Raw genomic sequence first — 17,697 nt, 5'->3', positions numbered from 1 at the left:
GTTGTGTGGCATCTTCACTTAGCGGCCTGCGGCTATCATCTGCATTTTCCGCTGCAGATCCTCCGAGTGTAGCTTCTACCTCTTTCATTTTCCCTACTTCCTCTTCGTCTTCCTCCGTTCCTCTGCAAGCAGTTTCTCATATTGTTGTGGACTTTTTAGAACATTTTGTGAATTCTAGTGATAATATATAATAATTTATATATAATATATATATATATATATATATTAATATTATATAATATATATAGATATATCATATATATATATATATATATATATATATATATAAAGGTATAAGCCACAAAGGAACAATAAACATTGGAGTTTCTGCAAGATATTTCGGCTGAACGTCCTTTACCCAGCAGACAAACTGACTTACATAAGAAATTGAGGGTACAGGAAAGGTTGTATAACTGACAGATAGGGTTTATAAGGAGATTAGTACCTAGAATCCGACACACCTGGACAATGAGTAACCTTTCCAAACAAGCATAAACATGGGTACAATTTAAGAACAAAAAGATAAAGTCCAACTGCTCACACACAGGGACTAGACAAATAAAGGATTATACAGGGCAACAGCTGACCACAATCAGATCTTTGGTAAACAAAAACTTATTCATAAAACATATTAAACATAGGTACATATACAAAGACTATATCTCCAAGGCAACTAATTTGTATTAAAGTCTGTAATTATATCTTTGAGGTCATTCTTAAACATGTTACAAATACAAGGGTCTAAATGAAACAGGCCACGACTAATATTAAAATTACAATGGGAAGTAAGTTGTATTATGGCAGATTCTAAAAGATTTCATGATGAGACATCTTTTGATCTTGCAATTACTGATCTTGCATTTACTGAACTGCCAATCTAATTTATCTGGTGGTTGTTTTCACTTGAATGAATATTGCATTAGATGTTTGCCCAGTTTTGACAGAATATTTATGCTGTTTTAATCTTACTTCTAAGCCCATGCTCGACTGTCTGAGATAAAAAGAGGGCAGTCCATACATGGAATTTTGTATATTATGTTGTTGCTTTCCCTGCGGCCATTTTTTATTAACATTCCTTTTAGTGTGTTATTATAAGAAAAAACAAGGTTGACCTTAAAGGCTTTTAACAATGATTTAATGGTTTCAAATCCGTTTAAATAAGGCAAACTCAGAATTTTCTTAGAATTTTCTTTCTCCTTGTTACTTACACTATAAAACTTTTTGTGAGTTCCTTTCATCAGGAAAAGATCAGGAATCAATTGTGAATGTGAAAGATGTGTTAAAATACAACTTGAGAAATGTTTTTTTTACCAGAATCATAGACATTTGCTGTTATGATTAATATTTTTCGTTTTTTTCAGCTTTAAAAGATGTTGGTTATTTATTAGTTGACAATAAAATATACCCTCCACCTGATGGGGCTGTACAGAATAAGGCAAGATCTTCACAACCATCTCCTGTTGAACAGTCTGCATCACCACAGCCTCAACAACAACAGCAGCAGCAGCAGCAACAGCCCCCATCACAGCAGCAGCAACAACAACAACAGCAGCAGCAACAACAACAACAACAACAGCAGCAACAACAACAACCACCACAACCACCAGCATTGACCCCAATGCACTCTCATATTCAGCAACAGCAGCATCTTCTTCAGGTAATGAATATGCGAACAGTATTCACCCAGACTAGGAGGTCATAGGATTTTGTCAATTTGTTACTTAAGGAATTTGTAAGTGAAAGAATTAATAAAGCATGTCTCCTTTGATACCTTAAGCAAAATAGAATTTACTTTGTGGCATGACTGATTATAGATGTGTAACATCAGTAAGCTTCAAAAACTATGTCAGAATTTTTTTTATTTTTCTCTTGCATAAGTGCAAATAATAATGCGGTCAGTTCTTGACTTCCAAGGAATTTGATTATACGAATATAAAATCGTCTCGTAAACATTCAATTAAGAAATAATGTCAGAAAGTTCCTGAATAGGTTTCCATCGTCATTACATGAATGTTTTTAAGAAAGTCAACCAAGGTTTTTCAACAGTTGATAGTGTTCTTAGTGAAAGAAATAGATACTTTATTAATATTCAATGTGATATATAATAAAATATGTAACATCTTGAACAAATAAAAATTCATAATTTCATGATTTGTGAATGTGTACAAATAGGAATGTTACTTTGGCCAATGATACATAAGTACTCAGCAAGTTGGTGTGAGGCCTCAGTTATTGTCCAGTCATTTCTTAAGTTTCTGTTTCCATTTTTCTATTTTGTTTCATTTAATTATTTTTATGTTCTATTTTGTTTGATTACTCTTCATTAAATAATTTTTCTTTCAAGTATGATTATATGAATATTTGTTGTAAAAAAATGCTTTATAGTGTAGGGAGCTATCAATCAAGGAGGTGGGTCAAGACCTGCCTTCCTTCAAATTTGCTGCTGTAGTCTTTAGGCATTGGGTTGGTGGAGGCCAGTTATCAACTTTTCAACTTTGGTCCACACCAACACTATCCTCCATCTGGCCTTCACAATGGAAGTCCTGAAGTTGGTAAGGCGGCAACGTTACAGAAGCTCACATGGAGAAGATAGTATAGAATGTTGAAGTCCAATGCTTCAATCTTTTGATTGCACCACAGGTTCTCACTAGAATGTAGCTCCAGTTGTGGCATGGGCTCCTAGGTTTGGATTTGTGTGCTCCATTACCTCAGTTACTGGTTGATCAAGGTGCAATTTAGAAAAATTCTTCAACAAAAGCTCTCTGTTCTCTCTTGCTCACTCCCTAGTGCCATAGGTGAACTGGAGACAATCAGATCTGACTTCAACAGAGACAGCTACTGTAGGTGTGTTCATTGACGTAGAGACATCACTCAGCCTTTAGAACACTTAATAGATTACATCCTGGTTAGAGGAGCCGACAAAAGCTATGTGATGAACTGCAAAGTGATCTTGGAAGAAGCCTGTGTTAAACAACATAGGTTGGTAGTGATTGATTGATTTGAAAATGAGAAGTAAGAAACTCAAAAAGAGAAAGAGGAGATCTAGAATTAAGACTTGGAACATTAGGGAGAAATGGGGGAACAATTTAAGAGGATTATGATGGCTGGGAAGGGGGAACATAGTATTTGGACAAGGTAACGGAGTGGGAAATTTTTGGGCAGACGTAACCAGCAGATATGGAGTGTCTAGAGGAAAAAAAAGGGGTGGTGGAATGAAGAGGTGCAAGAATCGATTAAAAAAAAAGTAAAGCATGCACAGGGTGTAGAGGAACGGTACAGAGAAAAGGAAAGAGTTGCGAGGATGGGAGGTATGGCTATTGGAAGGTCAGCAGAACAGTTGAATTAAAGATAGGAACAAGAGAAGGAGAAAAAAAATTAAGTTTGTTCATGAAACTTACCTGTCAGATATATATATAGCTGCATTTCTGACGTCCGACAGAATTTCAAAACTCGCGGCACACGTAGTGGGCGGCCAGGTGGTAGTACCCATTCCCGCCGCTGGGAGGCGGATATCAGGAACCATTCCCATTTTCTGTTCATATTTTTTCTGTCGCTGGTGCTGGAAACAACTGTTTACAGTACCTCCGTCTAGGATTTTTGATTTATCTCGCTTTAAATTATCTGGATTGACTTTTGGTATCGACTTCTGGATTGTTGGATTGGCACGCGTAATAGTGGATTGGTTTTTGATTTTGGATTGGTTTTTCTGTGTACATGATGTCGGGATCAAGTACTGGAAGTTTCAGAGTGTGTGTGAGGAGTGAATGTAAGGTGAGGCTTCTTAAACCTTCAGTTGATCCTCACACAGTTTGTATGGAATGCAGGGGGCATGTTTGCTTGGTTGATGATCGGTGCAATGAATGCAAGGATTTGTCTGATGATAAATGGAAGATGTATGAGACCTATCGACGTAAATTGGAGCGCGATAGAGTCAGGAGGTCTTCCTCCAAGAGCAGTTCTACGAAAGGTAAGGAATGTAACATTTCTCCTCCTCTAACACCGGTAGATTTTGCTCAACCTAATCCTGTTTTGTTGCCTTCGGGCCCCAGTGCTGTGTCTGGAGAAGGTAACACCCTTTCTCTGATTCTTGAGTCTATTCGCGCTCTTGAATCGAAAGTTTTGGCCTTAGAAACTGGCCCTGTGAAAGTTTGTGTTAGTGCCCCTAGTGTTGTGGAGGGGGCGTCAGATCGGCCCCATAATGCCTCTAGGCCTAGACCTCTTATCGGACTCCCAGGACTCAGGGAGTGGGTATGTCGAAAGCCGCAAGAGGGTTACGGGGGCTCCCCACCGATCTGGCGTCCCTTCGGGAGGCCTTGTTGCTAAGTCCCAGGCTGCCAAGGAGCGCGCACGAGCGCGTGTCCTGAAGGATTGCTTTTCGTCCTCCGAAGCGTCCTCCCCGCGCAAGGGGTGGAGCGCTCGGAGAGACTCGCGTCCGTTGAAAAGGACTTTTCGTTTTGAGGACGCTTCACGTCCTATGTCACCGCTTTCGTCAGAGGACGCGTATGACGCCTTTCCTCCTCAGAAGAGAGGTAGGGTTTCTACCGACGAGGACGTTGGTTTCCGCGCACAGGCGTGTTCACCTGAGAGGCAGGTAGCTGTACCTGCTAGAAGGAAGGAGGCGTCCCCTCGCCCCTCGCCTTCTCGCAGGGTCAGTCCTGCCCCTTCTTCTGCTCCTTCATCACCTACGAAGGATATCCTCGTGTCCCTTCAGGACCAGATTACGTCTCTTATGGCTCAGAGGACTCGCCCAGCAGCAGTCGAGCCTAAGCGTAGAAAGGACGTTAGGCTGCCCGTCAAGAGGAAGAAGCAGTCTCATTCTCTCTCGTCTCGTTCGTCTCTCTCTCCACCTCCGGATCGTCACCGTTCTCGTTCTCCGAGTAGATCTTTCGCTCTCGCAGTAGAGGACGCTCGCCAGGACGCTCGGCGTTCGAAGCAGGACGCTTTGCGCTCTCGGCAGGGCGCTTTTGAGGACGCTCGGCGTTCGAAGCAGGACGCTTTGCGTTCTCGACAGGACGCCTTTGAGGACGCTCGGCAGGACGCTCGCCGTTCGAAGCAGGACGCTTTTCGAACGAGGCAGGACGCTTTTGAGGACGCTCAGCAGGACGCTTGCTAAGACAGTTCCCGTTGCTTCAAAGGACGCGCTACGTTCGCAGGATGTCCGTCCTTCTAAGGATCGTCGTAAGGGCGATTCCGTACCTGAAGCGGGTACTTCCAATCAACGGAAGTCTTTGTTCAGGATTGAGAATGCTGGACGTACGCCCTCTCCTGATGGACGTTCTCCAGTTCCTCTTAGGGAGGAAGGGGAACTTAGTAGTCCAGGGAGTTCCGTCGAAGAAGAACCTCCTGTAGCTTCAGCTGTCTCGGACTATAAGGTTCTTGTTAGGCTGTTACGTTCATCCTTCGGGGATAAGTTCCAGCCGGCAGCCCCTAGGTCTCCTCCCTCTCAACTTTCGTCTTCCAAGTCCGTTAAGACCCCTGAGTTCGTCAAAATGAAGACATCGCTGTCGACCAAGAGGGCTTTCAAGAAACTTCAAGATTTCATGTCTCGAAGGAAGGATCAGGGCAAGACCACTTTCGCCCTTCCTCCCTCTAGACTCTCCGGGAAAGGAGGAATTTGGTATGAAACCAAGGAGGACGTGGGAGTAAAGGTTCCTTCGTCCGCTCTTGGTGACTTCTCCAGTTTAGTGGACGCTCAGAGGAGGTCTCTCTTATCGTCTGCTAAGGTGTCCTGGACTCCTGTGGAGACGGACCACCACTTGAAGGGACTGCTTCGCACCTTGAATGTCTTTAATTTCTTAGACTGGTGCCTGGGAGTTTTAGATCTTCAGTCTAGAAGTCCTGATTCTCTCAGTCTGGGGGAGCTGTCCAGCGTGTTGTCATGTATGGACAAGGCCGTCAGGGATGGTTCGGAGGAGCTAGTTTCTCATTTTGGAACTGCTTTCCTAAAGAAAAGAGCTCTCTTATGCAATTTTACCGCTAAGTCGGTTTCTCCCGCTCAGAAAGCGGAATTGCTCTTTGCGCCTCTTTTGGACCATCTCTTCCCCCAGGCTATGGTAAAGGATCTTGCAACGAGTTTGCAGGAGAAGGCGACCCAGGACCTCTTGGTACAGTCTTCAAGACGTCCAGCAGTTCCTTCCACATTGCATTCAGTAAACCCCCGAAGAAAGTCAAACCCTTTCGCGGGGCACCCCCCTCGAGAGCAGCTCCTCGAGGGAGAGGTTTTTCGAGAGGAAGAGCTTCATTTAAAACCAAACCCACCAAATGAAGATCTTGTCCTTCAGACGCCAGTCGGGGCCAGGCTGAAGTTCTTTGCGGAGGCATGGAGGCAGAGAGGGGCGGATCCTTGGACTCTCAAGATCGTAGAGCAGGGGTACAAGATCCCCTTCTTACATCCTCCTCCTTTAACATCAACTCCCAGAGACCTCTCTCCATCTTATCAGGGAGAGAAGAAAAGTATCCTTTTCGATCTGTTAGACCAGATGGTCGAAAAAAGAGCGGTGGAACAAGTCTTGGACCTGGGGTCACCGGGCTTCTACAACAGGATTTTCCTGGTGCCGAAGCAGTCGTCGGGTTGGCGCCCAGTCCTGGATGTGAGCAGGCTCAATCTTTTTGTAGAAAAGATCAAGTTCAAAATGGAGACGCCTCAGTCGGCGCTAGGAGCCTTGAGACCTGGCGACTGGATGGTGTCTCTGGACCTGCAGGACGCGTACTTTCACGTCCCCGTCCACCCTCTTTCAAGGAAGTACCTGAGATTCGTCTTAGACAATAGGGTTTGGCAATTCAGAGCCCTTTGTTTCGGTCTCAGCACGGCCCCGATGGTTTTCACAATGATAATGAGGAATGTAGCGAAGTGGCTCCATTCGTCAGGGATCAGGATATCCCTCTACCTCGACGATTGGCTGATCAGAGCGTCGTCGAGGCGGAAATGTCTGAAGGACCTTCAATTAACGTTAGCCCTAGCAAAGTCTCTGGGTCTTTTGGTAGTCAACTCCGAAAAGCTCGCCATCTGACCCCGACACAGTCCACGTGTATCTGGGGATTCAGATGGATTCAGTGGCTTTTCGGGCGTTTCCATCCCAGGAACGTCAGCGACTGGGGTTAGAGAAAGTCGCAGCCTTCCTAGAGAGAGAAGCTTGTTCGGTGAGGGAGTGGATGAGTCTGCTGGGCACCATTTCCTCGCTAGAAAAGTTTGTCTCGCTGGGAAGACTGCACCTCAGGCCTCTTCAATTTTTCCTTGCGGAAGAATGGAAGTCGAAGGAGGACCTGAATGCGATCCTAAGGATCTCAAACAAAGTAAAAGGCCACTTAAGATGGCGGCTCGACCCTCAGAAGTTACAAGAGGGCTTCTCCCTAAATCTTCTGAGCCCCGACCTAGTGTTGTTCTCAGACGCTTCCATTTCCGGTTGGGGAGCAACACTGGGGGGGGAGGAAGTGTCAGGCTCCTGGAGAGGGGAACAGGTAGCCTGGCACATCAATGTAAAGGAACTGGCAGCGATATTCCTGTCGCTGCAGTTCTTCGAAGACAAACTGTCAAGCAAGGTCGTTCAAGTCAACTCAGACAGCACCACAGCCCTTGCATATCTAAAGAATCAGGGAGGAACTCACTCCAGATCCCTTTTTCTCCTTGCGGAAGAAGTTCTGCTATGGGCAGACGCAAGGCGCATCAAGATCCTGACGAGATTCGTGGCAGGGGTTCAGAATGTCAGGGCGGACCTTCTCAGTCGACGAAATCAGATCCTGCCAACAGAATGGACCTTGCACCAGGAAGTCTGTCAACAATTATGGACATTGTGGGGACGTCCTCTAGTCGACCTGTTCGCTACATCGAGGACGAAGAGACTTCCTCTGTATTGCTCCCCGGTTCTGGATCCAGGGGCAATTGCAGTGGACGCGTTGCTCTGGAACTGGACAGACCTGGATCTTTACGCCTTTCCCCCATTCAAGATCATGGGGGAGGTAATGAGGAAGTTCGCAGCTTCAGAAGGGACAAGGTTGACTCTGATTGCCCCAATGTGGCCAGCAAGAGAGTGGTTCACAGAGGTCATGACATTCCTTGTGGACTTCCCAAGAACGTTGCCCTGGAGGAGAGATCTACTCAGACAGCCTCACTTCAAAAGGTTTCACCAAAACCTCTCCGCTCTGGCTCTGACTGCGTTCAGACTATCGAAAAGTTGGCCAGAGCGAGAGGCTTTTCAAAGGCAGCTGCGAGAGCAATCGCTAATGCTCGAAGAGCCTCTTCAAGAGCTGTCTACCAGTCTAAGTGGTCCTCCTTCAGGGCATGGTGCAAAAAGGAAGGAATTTCCTCTTCCACGACCTCTGTGAACCAGATAGCAGATTTCTTGCTCTATCTAAGAAATGTGCAGAAATTGGCAGTTCCTACAATTAAAGGTTATAGGAGTATGTTGTCTGCCGTTTTTCGCCACAGAGGACTGGACCTCTCCGACAATAAGGATCTACACAATCTCTTAAGGTCGTTCGAAACCACCAAGATTCCACAAGCAAGACCGCCCTCATGGAATCTCGATGTGGTTTTGAAACATCTTATGGTAAGTCCCTTTGAGCCTCTCCATGAAGCTTCTCTAAGGGACTTGACGAGAAAAGCGCTTTTCCTAGCTTCTCTGGCGACGGCGAAGAGAGTTAGTGAAATCCAAGCGTTCAGTAGCCTAGTGGGCTTCAAGGGGGACAACGCTGTCTGCTCGTTGAGCCCGTCTTTCTTGGCTAAGAACGAGAACCCGTCTAATCCTTGGCCGAAGAGCTTTGAAATCAAAGGAATGTCGAGTCTCGTGGGTCAAGAACCAGAGAGAGCCCTGTGCCCTGTCAGGGCTCTCAAGTTCTATGTGAATAGAACTAAAGAGATAAGAGGTCCCTCAGGTAATCTCTGGTGCTCGGTGAAGAGACCAGATTTGCCGTTGTCGAAGAATGCTGTTGCTTTCTTCTTGAGGGACGTCATTAAAGAGGCTCATTCATCTTGCCAGAAGACTGATTTGAGCCTCTTTAAAGTGAAAGCTCACGAAGTCAGAGCCGTAGCTACTTCTCTTGCCTTCCAAAGGAATATGTCTATCAAAGATATACTTGATAGCACCTTTTGGAGGAGCAATTCCGTATTCGCCTCACATTACCTCCGGGATGTGAGAACGATTTATGAGAACTGTAGTTCTTTGGGGCCTACATTTCGGCAGACACAGTTTTGGGGGCTGAAGGTAGCTCTCTCCCTATCCCTTAGCTTAGTTAGGTTAGTTTTTATTGTGTTTTTATTGTGTTTTGGTTGGTGGTGAGATCTTCTGTGGAAATCTCCCATTCCTTAGTTTTAATGTCAGGGGTTTTTTGGTTAGTTGGTCAGGTGGTGGTCGGTTGCTGTGTTACTGCCATATGTTTGGCTAGATGGTCTTGTCACATTCAGTTCACGTCCCCGTTGACAGAGCATCCAGAGTGCACCAGCACTACAGGTCCAAACCTGGCTGGCAACTCTGATGAAAGCAGAAGCAGGCTTAAGTGACAGTAATCACTGAGTCTACTTTGCTATCAGGTAAGGAACCAAGAAGTAAATCTTTTACTTAATTTAAGTTTCCTAAAAATCCTATTCTGTCTCTACCCACCATCCGAAGGTGGGATTCAGCTATATATATATCTGACAGGTAAGTTTCATGAACAAAATGTTATTGTTATAATACAATTAAGTTTGTTCATACTTACCTGGCAGATATATATAATTAGAGTGCCCACCCTCCTCCCCTCAGGAGACAAGGGTCATGAATAAATATGAACAGAAAATGGGAATGGTTCCTGATATCCGCCTCCCAGCAGCGGGAATGGGTACTACCACCTGGCCGCCCACTACGTGTGCCGCGAGTTTTGAAATTCTGTCGGACGTCAGAAATACAGCTATATATATATCTGCCAGGTAAGTATGAACAAACTTAATTGTATTATAACAATAACATATTTCAAACTTGAGGAAAAGGCAGAGACAGGATTTGGGTAAATTGGGTGTCATCAGCGATAGAGATGGAAATATATTGTATAGGGATGAAGTCATTATGAAGAGGGCAAGATATTTTGAACAACTTTTAAATACTTGAAATGAGATTGGGGAAGCTTACATGATGGGAGAACTGTGATGGAGAAACAGGATACAGAAGTGAGGAGAGCAGTAAGCAAAATGAAGAATGGTAAAGCACCAGGTCCATTGAAATTATGAAAGTACAAGGTACAGAGGGGGAGAAATGGATGTTGGATTTATTAAAAGCTATATGGGAAGACGAAGAAGTGCCAAGGGACTGGGTCTAATGGTGCATATATGCAAGCAAAGGGAGATGTCATGGATTGTGGTAACTACAGCAGAATTAAACTAACAGAGCATGGATTGAAAGTTTTAGAGAAGAGACTGGATGAGAGGTTGTAAAGATCAGGAAACAGCAGTTTAGATTCATGAGAGGAAGAGGGATGGTGAATGCCATCTTCATAGTATGACAGATACATGAAAAGAGGCTAGAGGGAAAACAGGAGCTCTATTCTGCATTTATAAACATAGAGAAAGCATACAATAGACTCCCTAGAGAAGTGGTGTTTTGGTGTTTGAGCAAGAGGAAAGTCCCAGAAAAGTCGGTTAGGCTGGTAGAGATGATATATCAAAGAACGAGCACAGAAGTAATAACATCAGTTGGGGGAACAGAAAACTTTGAAGTTAGTGTTGGATTACACCAGGGGTCAGCATTAAGCCCATTTTTATTTGTGCTGGTCATGGATGTGTCGAGTGACAAGATCAGGAATGAAGAGCTATGAAAGTTATTGTACGCCGATGATATGTTGATTACTGCTGAAAATGAGGAAGACCTACAGAGAAGGGTTGGAGAGTGGCAGGAGTCTTTGAAGAAGGGGGGCTTAAAGGTGAATGCGAATAAAACAGAGGTTTTGGTGAGCAGTAGGGAAGATAGAGACAGACTAGTAATATAGTACAAGAAAGAAGAGTCTCAATTATAAAACAGGCAAAAATGTTTAAAAGCATTGGATCTACTTTAAACCAAGAGTGAGGATGTGAGGTTGAAGTTGACAGTAGGATAAAAGCTGCACAGGGGGAGTGGAGAGAGGTAGCTGAAGTAGCATGTGATAAGAAAATGCCTATCAAGCTAAAAGTCAAGATCTATAGGACAGTGATAAGACCTGTGTTAATGTATGAATCAGAAACTTGGGCTCTAAAAAGAAAAGAGCAAGTAAAGCTTGAGCGAACAGTGATGAGAATGCATAGGTAGATTATGGCAATATCACTGCCTGAGAAATTGGAAAATAATGAAATAAGAAGGGCAGGCTTAGGAAAGATTACAGAGGTGATGGTATAGGCATGTGTTAAGGATGGATGATGAGGAGGGAATGAAAAGGGCTTGGGAGGAATCTGTTAGTGGAAGAAGATCGAGAGGGAGACAGAAAATTAGATGGTGACATAAAGTTAAGGAAGATATGGAGAGAAGAGGTTTGGTGGAGGATGATGCCTTTGATGGAAGGCAATGGAGAAGGTGCATCAGGCAACCGACCCCTTAATGTAGGGACAATGGTGGGAAAGAAGAAGAGGAGTTACAATCCAATGGTTTTATCAGTATCCCCAAAAACTATGTTTTGATCAACCATCTTTTGTTTCTATAAAAGCTGGTACCTCTCATTGCTTCAGGATTTATCTACTTCAGCTATAGCTCTAGTTCTTGGAAGGTTTCATCAGTTCCTGAGAGCTTTCTGGTTCAAGTGAGAGCAGTTGTGCAAGACACGGAACTGGGTATTGTCAGGGCTTCTCTCGTTTCCCCAGGTTTTGAAGTTTTGATATTTTCTGGTGTATTGAATTGAGGCTTGGACTCATGTTTTGTGGGTCATCAAGTGTATGGTTGATGGTTTTAACAAGAACGTCTTCCTGTTGACTGTTAGATCTAAAGGTGGTTGTTCATTCTCTCCAAGTATTTGTGACATTCTTGGAAGTATGAACAATCAGTGATGTCTGACAATGTGACTACCATTGCTTGCTTTGGGAACCAGGGAAGTACCCAGTTGCTCTGCTGATTGATCATGGAAATTGTTGTGTGGGTGATAAGATGTTTCTGTCATTTTACTTCAGTAGATATATAAAGTAATCTAAAAGTTTTGCTGAAATGGATTTGAAACCATGTTTTAAAATAACTGGTTGAGTAAATCTGGGTTTTTATATGATGATATGTAACATTGAAATCGGTAACTTGACCTTGAAAGATGATTGCCGTAAATTGAAAGGGATCTTAAGACTTTGGTATGGAGAAGTTAACTGTTCTGCTTTGATTTCTGAGTGATGCCATTTGGTGAGTTTTATAGTAAGAATATTCACATAACCATTGTTATTATTTTTTTTCTTTTGTAATACGTTGTATGCATCTTAATTTTTTTTTCTTTTCAGAGTAATAGTATGCATCATAAATTTCATAATTTTGGTCCTGCTCCTGCTGGACCAGCAAATCCACCTGGTCTTGTTAGAATACAACCAAAACCTTCAAGTCAAACGCATCCAGGTCCTAGCCATTCAAGTTTCTCCAGAATGCCTCAGTTAACACAGGGAAGATCTTCAGATGTTACGTCATCTGTTTCCTCAACAACTCATCCAGTTGGCGAAAACAGGTGATGAGAGTTAACATTTATTTAGATTAAGGATTATTCAAACTTATTTTTTTATTTAGATAGATTTTAGTGTTCCTCTGATAAATATGATTTTGTGGAAAATTCTCTTGGCATGTTTTTGTTTTCATGAGAAGGTTAACTTTCTAAATTTAGTCACTAGTTAAGGAAGTATTATGGAATCAGCGATATAGTTACTGGGTAAGTCACATAAACAAAAATTATATTTTTTTAATAAAATTAGATTTTGTATATACTTACTAGAAAATAGTAGAAGGAAGGTTGAGAGAGAGTTGATAGATAGCATGAGCAGCAGTTTGGGTTATGAAAGGTAAGAGCACAGTAAATGCTATTTTTATAGTAAGGCAAGTCCAAGAAAAGTATCTAGAAGGAAACAGGAAAGTTTACATGTATTTTGTGGATCTTGAAAAGGCATATAACAGGGTACCAAGAAGAGTAATTTATTGGTACAGGCAGCCCCCGGTTAACGGCTATCTGGTTTGTTCCTTATGTTATACAAACCATCAGTCCTTTACATAAGGAATTACTTTCAGCGCCAGCTGGAATTCGGTCATAAGATTCTAATAACAAGGTAGTTAGGCAGTAACTGCTTGTCTGATAGTTGGGAGTCCCGCCCGATTGGACGTAAACATTCCACTTTGTTTTCAACGGCCATCATGTGCAGACGTTCTCTCTCTGCCCATCTCTGTTGTGAGAAATTGTGAGACCATTCTTTTTTTGTTTGGTTTGTCTGGATTATGAAATTTGTGTTTGCTTTATTATGTTGCAAACCCAAAATTTATGTGCCTTTCGCCCTCCATTTGTGCATGAAATTGGAGGTAGGAATTGCGGAATTTCCACTCTAAAGTGAACTTAAGGCCTCACTTCTTATGCGCTATGTACCGAAAGTGTGAGTGTGATAAGTTGATACTCTCTTTTTGGGTAATTGCCTCCTCCCACTTCTTCGCTTGATTCGTCACACGTAAAGGAGGAGGGGTTAATGTGATTACCCAATATTTATGTGAAAATGAGTTGTTCCTTCACGTTATGTAAACCCTCGATCATGTAATTTGGGTAATACATAATTCCATATGTAGAGGAACTCAGGTGTATGGAATGAGGGAAAATACAATTTCTTTTTCAAGAATTGTGTTTTTTCCTTACTAATACGTCTTTTGCTCCCTCAGGTGTGTGTGACCGCGCAGTCAGGAACAGGCAGGTGTGGTGGATTTGGGCTTACCTGGCACTCCCTCCTACAGGGTCCCCTGAACCATATTTCGGCAGCCCCTGTCACTCATGGGAAAGAGGAGGACAACAATGACCATGTCAGTGCCTGTGTATGTGGCACCACCATATTTGGTGTACACCCAGCATGTGACGTCTATGACTCCCTCTGCTATGGTGTCAGCAGTGCCACATATTTTAGAGGTGGAAATTTCTGCTCCCTCTTCAAGGATGTCATCCTTACTCCCCCAGTTGGTGGTGAATACCCTAAGCTAACACCCTCCACCTGAAGACACCCTGGACGGTAGAGATATCTGACATGCTGACAAAGCTGATGAAGAAAAGGTCGAGGAGAAGCGAAAGAAATTATTGTCTTTCTCCCCTTCTCCCTTCGTCATCGTCATTGCCGCCTCCTACACTTCAACTTCTGAGGCTCCCCTGCCAAGGAAGAAGAAGATGGTCCCCCCTCCCCCTAAGAAGCTCGCTTTTTTTAGAGATTTCTAAGGGCCTGTCTCGTCATACCTGATAAGACGGGAATGGGAACTGCCTCGCCACCCCCAGGGGCGTGCAGGGCAGGGACCACAGAGGTACTAGCTATCGCTGGTTCTTCTGCTCCTAGTCCTAGAGGTCTGCCTCTAGGACCAGGGCCGTCTCGGTGCTCATTTGCGAGTTCTCAGGGTATACGCTCGCCGAGCGTGCAGCTAGAGTCATTGACGCTGAGTTTGCTCTCGTCCCTTCGCGAGCACAGTGTGGAAGGAAGGTGAGAGTTGCTCAGGTAACTCCCACCTAGTCGATGATCGCTCATACAGCAACCATTCAGCTCTTGTGGGTTGGGGGGGAGGGCGCCTGACTTCTCGCCGCCACTGGTACTTCTGCCCCTGGTTCTGGGGGTTCGCCTCTGGGACCGGGACCGTCATGGATGCTTGTTTGTGAACGTCTCCGAGTGTACACTCGCCCGCAGGTGAGCGTGCAGCTAGAGTTGGTGACGCCGAGTTCGCTCATGGTCCCTTCTCGAGCACGGTGTGGAAGGAAGGTGAGAGTTGCTCAGGTGACCCTGCCTTGGCGATAATTGCTCATACAGCAGTCGCTCGGCTACCACCGGCTGACTTCTTGCTACTACTGATACTTCTGTTCCTGGTCCTGGAGGTTTTCCTGTGGTACCGGGACCATCTCGATTGCTCATTAGCGAGCTTCTCTGAGTGTGCGCTCGCCTGCAGGTGGGCGTACACCAGAATCAGTGACACTGAGTCTGCTCACTGTTATGTCTCGGGCAAGGTGTGGAAGGAAGTTGACAGTGACTCGGGTAACTTCCGCCTTGCCAATGATCACTCATATAGCGATCACCCTGATCCAAGGGCAACGCAGTACAGTACACCGTTAGGTCTCGAGCACGGTACGGAGGTAAGGTGAGAGTTGCTCAGGTGACTGCCGTGATGGTGTAGTAGGACCGTACATGCAGGAGACCGGTAGAAGGTCCCCCAGTCAGTCATTTGGAGTAGCTTCAGCTTCTTCTGAGACTTTGACCCGTGAGGATGGTGCCCGCCCTTGTCACGTCATAAGATTCTATTCTGCACCCAATTGACAGTCATGTAATGTGACCAGACGGTCTGGGTCTCGAGTAGCGATTTCCCAGATGGTACAGAGCGTCGATACTGTCCTCGAGGGAGTGTTTTCCCGCAGGGAAAATGCTTTCCTAGACCTGCAAGCTGATTATCACCGCTGTTTGGTGACCGCTTTCATCCTGCACCGGCTGTTAGTTCTGCTAACAGATGCGCTTCGGGGGCGTCAGATCGTCCTCAACTGGTCCTTCAACCATCCAATGAGAGGAATGAGGTGCCCAAGGGGAACCGTGGAGATTGAACTCCCCACAGTTCGGCCATGAGAGCAGAGGTGCCCAGAACAGTTCGTCTTACTAGCACCCGAGTGGGCAATTCTGGTGGTTCAGGGAGATGACGGGGAGGTCTGACAAGGCTCTTCCTTTGGGAGGAGAAGGAGGAGCTAGGGAAGGAATTACCCTGGAAGGACTTGATGGTCCTTCTTCCCTGGACTCAGTGATTCCAGAGATGCAGGGGTTCCTTGCAGATTCATCAGTACAGTGACTTCAGGGAAAGATCAATGGTTACTACCGCTGATCGCCCTTCGCAGGGAGTGATCCTGGTCTTTCTTATCCGAAGTGTGTTGGACTGGTGAACAATCTTGTCGCAGGACAGGAGAATTCGTGCAGGTCCGACAATCGGACAAGTTTAATTCCCCCTCCTCTGCTTTGTCAGTGGCACTTCTTACATCCTCGGAGAATCCTCTGCTAACTGACAGGGGTCTCCTGGTTGGATCTTGGGTCCAGCACAGCACCCAAGGCTGCAGCTTCTTCGGAACTGATAGTTCATTTGGAAGGCTGGGCCTTCAGGAGACTCGGTCAGTCTGATGGTGGGGTTGTTTCATACCCGACCCACTGGACTTCCAACCAATGCCAACCTGGTCCTTTAAAGGAAGGACGCTGTCCGGACTTCTATAGCCATGGTGGCTGGTATAGTCGGCATTGAGGCTGAAGATAGACTGTAACTGGGTGCCTCCACTCGCTTCTCAGCGATATGGTGGACAAGCGGAGGAATGAAGAAACATCCGTCATGTCTTCCAGGCAGTTGCCAACACATACAGACTGTCTTGCGCATCTGCAGCTATGCCTTGAAGCCAGGCTAGCTGGTCCTCCAGCCCCCAAGACCGCTTTTCGTCGAAGGGGACACGAGGGACCCAGCCTTCCTCTCTCTCTCTGGGAGGGGAACGCAGAACACCAACCATGCTGAGCAAGAAGGCTGTGATAATCATTCAAGAGTCTTCATTGAGTTTCTACAGCTGCCTCTGCCTGGTGGAAAAGGCTATGAGGGGCTGGAGACCGATTCGCTCACCAGACTCGGGGTCACAATGTAGGTAGCAGGCTTCGTATTCACCTTCGTAGGGGAGAACAATTTTATGCCTTCGGTGGACCTTAAGGATGAGTATTCTTGGATACCCAACCATCGGTCCTACAGGAAGTACCTCTGTTTTATCCTCGAGGGCACAGGGTTCCAATTAAGAGCAATTGGCTTTGGATTCTCACTGCCCCTCAGGTGTTCATGGGAGTGTCCACACCGGTATAAGCTTGATCCACCCTGTCGGGATGTTGGGATCCATCTCTGGAGGTATCTCGACGAGGGGTTAGTACTGGCAAGTCATCACTCCCAGTTACTAAGGGCAGAGATTGTTTTTCTCTCGACATGGTCACGATCTGAGGATCGTGGTGAAGTAAAGAGACAGATCCCTTCCCCAAGCAGAGGATAAAATATGCCAACAGGCTGATCGATGGATCAGAAAGTTCGGGAGGGCAGCTCATCTGTTTTATGTCTCGACAGGAACAACCAGCTCGGCTTGGGTAAGTCATGATTGATCACCTGTCACCCCTGAGAAGTAGTCCCTAACGGGAGTTCTTCGCCTTCGTTCTCTGCATATAGACTGAGGGGGTGTAACACACAAACCCAGAATCTGCAATCTGTTCTCGTACCTCTCACAGTGGAAGCGAGAAAGGAGTTAGCCTGGTGACCAGACGACAGGAAACTTGTAATAAGAGAGGTAGTGCACACACTCCCTCTGGACATGCTTCTGTCCTGAAATGCATCAAAGGAGGGGAGAGGCACTCACCCGTAGGCACTAACAACAGAACTGCAGAATTGACACGACAAGCACCTTCTCATCAGCCTGAATCTTGAGGTGGCATTTTTTCAGCCCCCTAAAGTTTCGGGTTCGAATGATGGGACACTCGTGGTGTAGATGGGCGATAGCACCACAGTGTTGGCATACGTCCCGTCGCATCAGTTG

At 45.3% G+C, this 17,697-nt stretch overlaps 1 pseudogene; it reads left to right on the top strand.

Moving 5' to 3' along the window:
* Window positions 1-17,697, top strand: part of LOC135217020 (E3 ubiquitin-protein ligase TRIM33-like) — a 361,157-nt pseudogene that overhangs the window by 83,568 nt on the left and 259,892 nt on the right.

This window comes from Macrobrachium nipponense, chromosome 19, assembly GCF_015104395.2.
Source record: "Macrobrachium nipponense isolate FS-2020 chromosome 19, ASM1510439v2, whole genome shotgun sequence".
Lineage (NCBI taxonomy): Eukaryota > Metazoa > Arthropoda > Malacostraca > Decapoda > Palaemonidae > Macrobrachium > Macrobrachium nipponense.
This window is presented reverse-complemented; position numbering and strand designations above follow the sequence as displayed.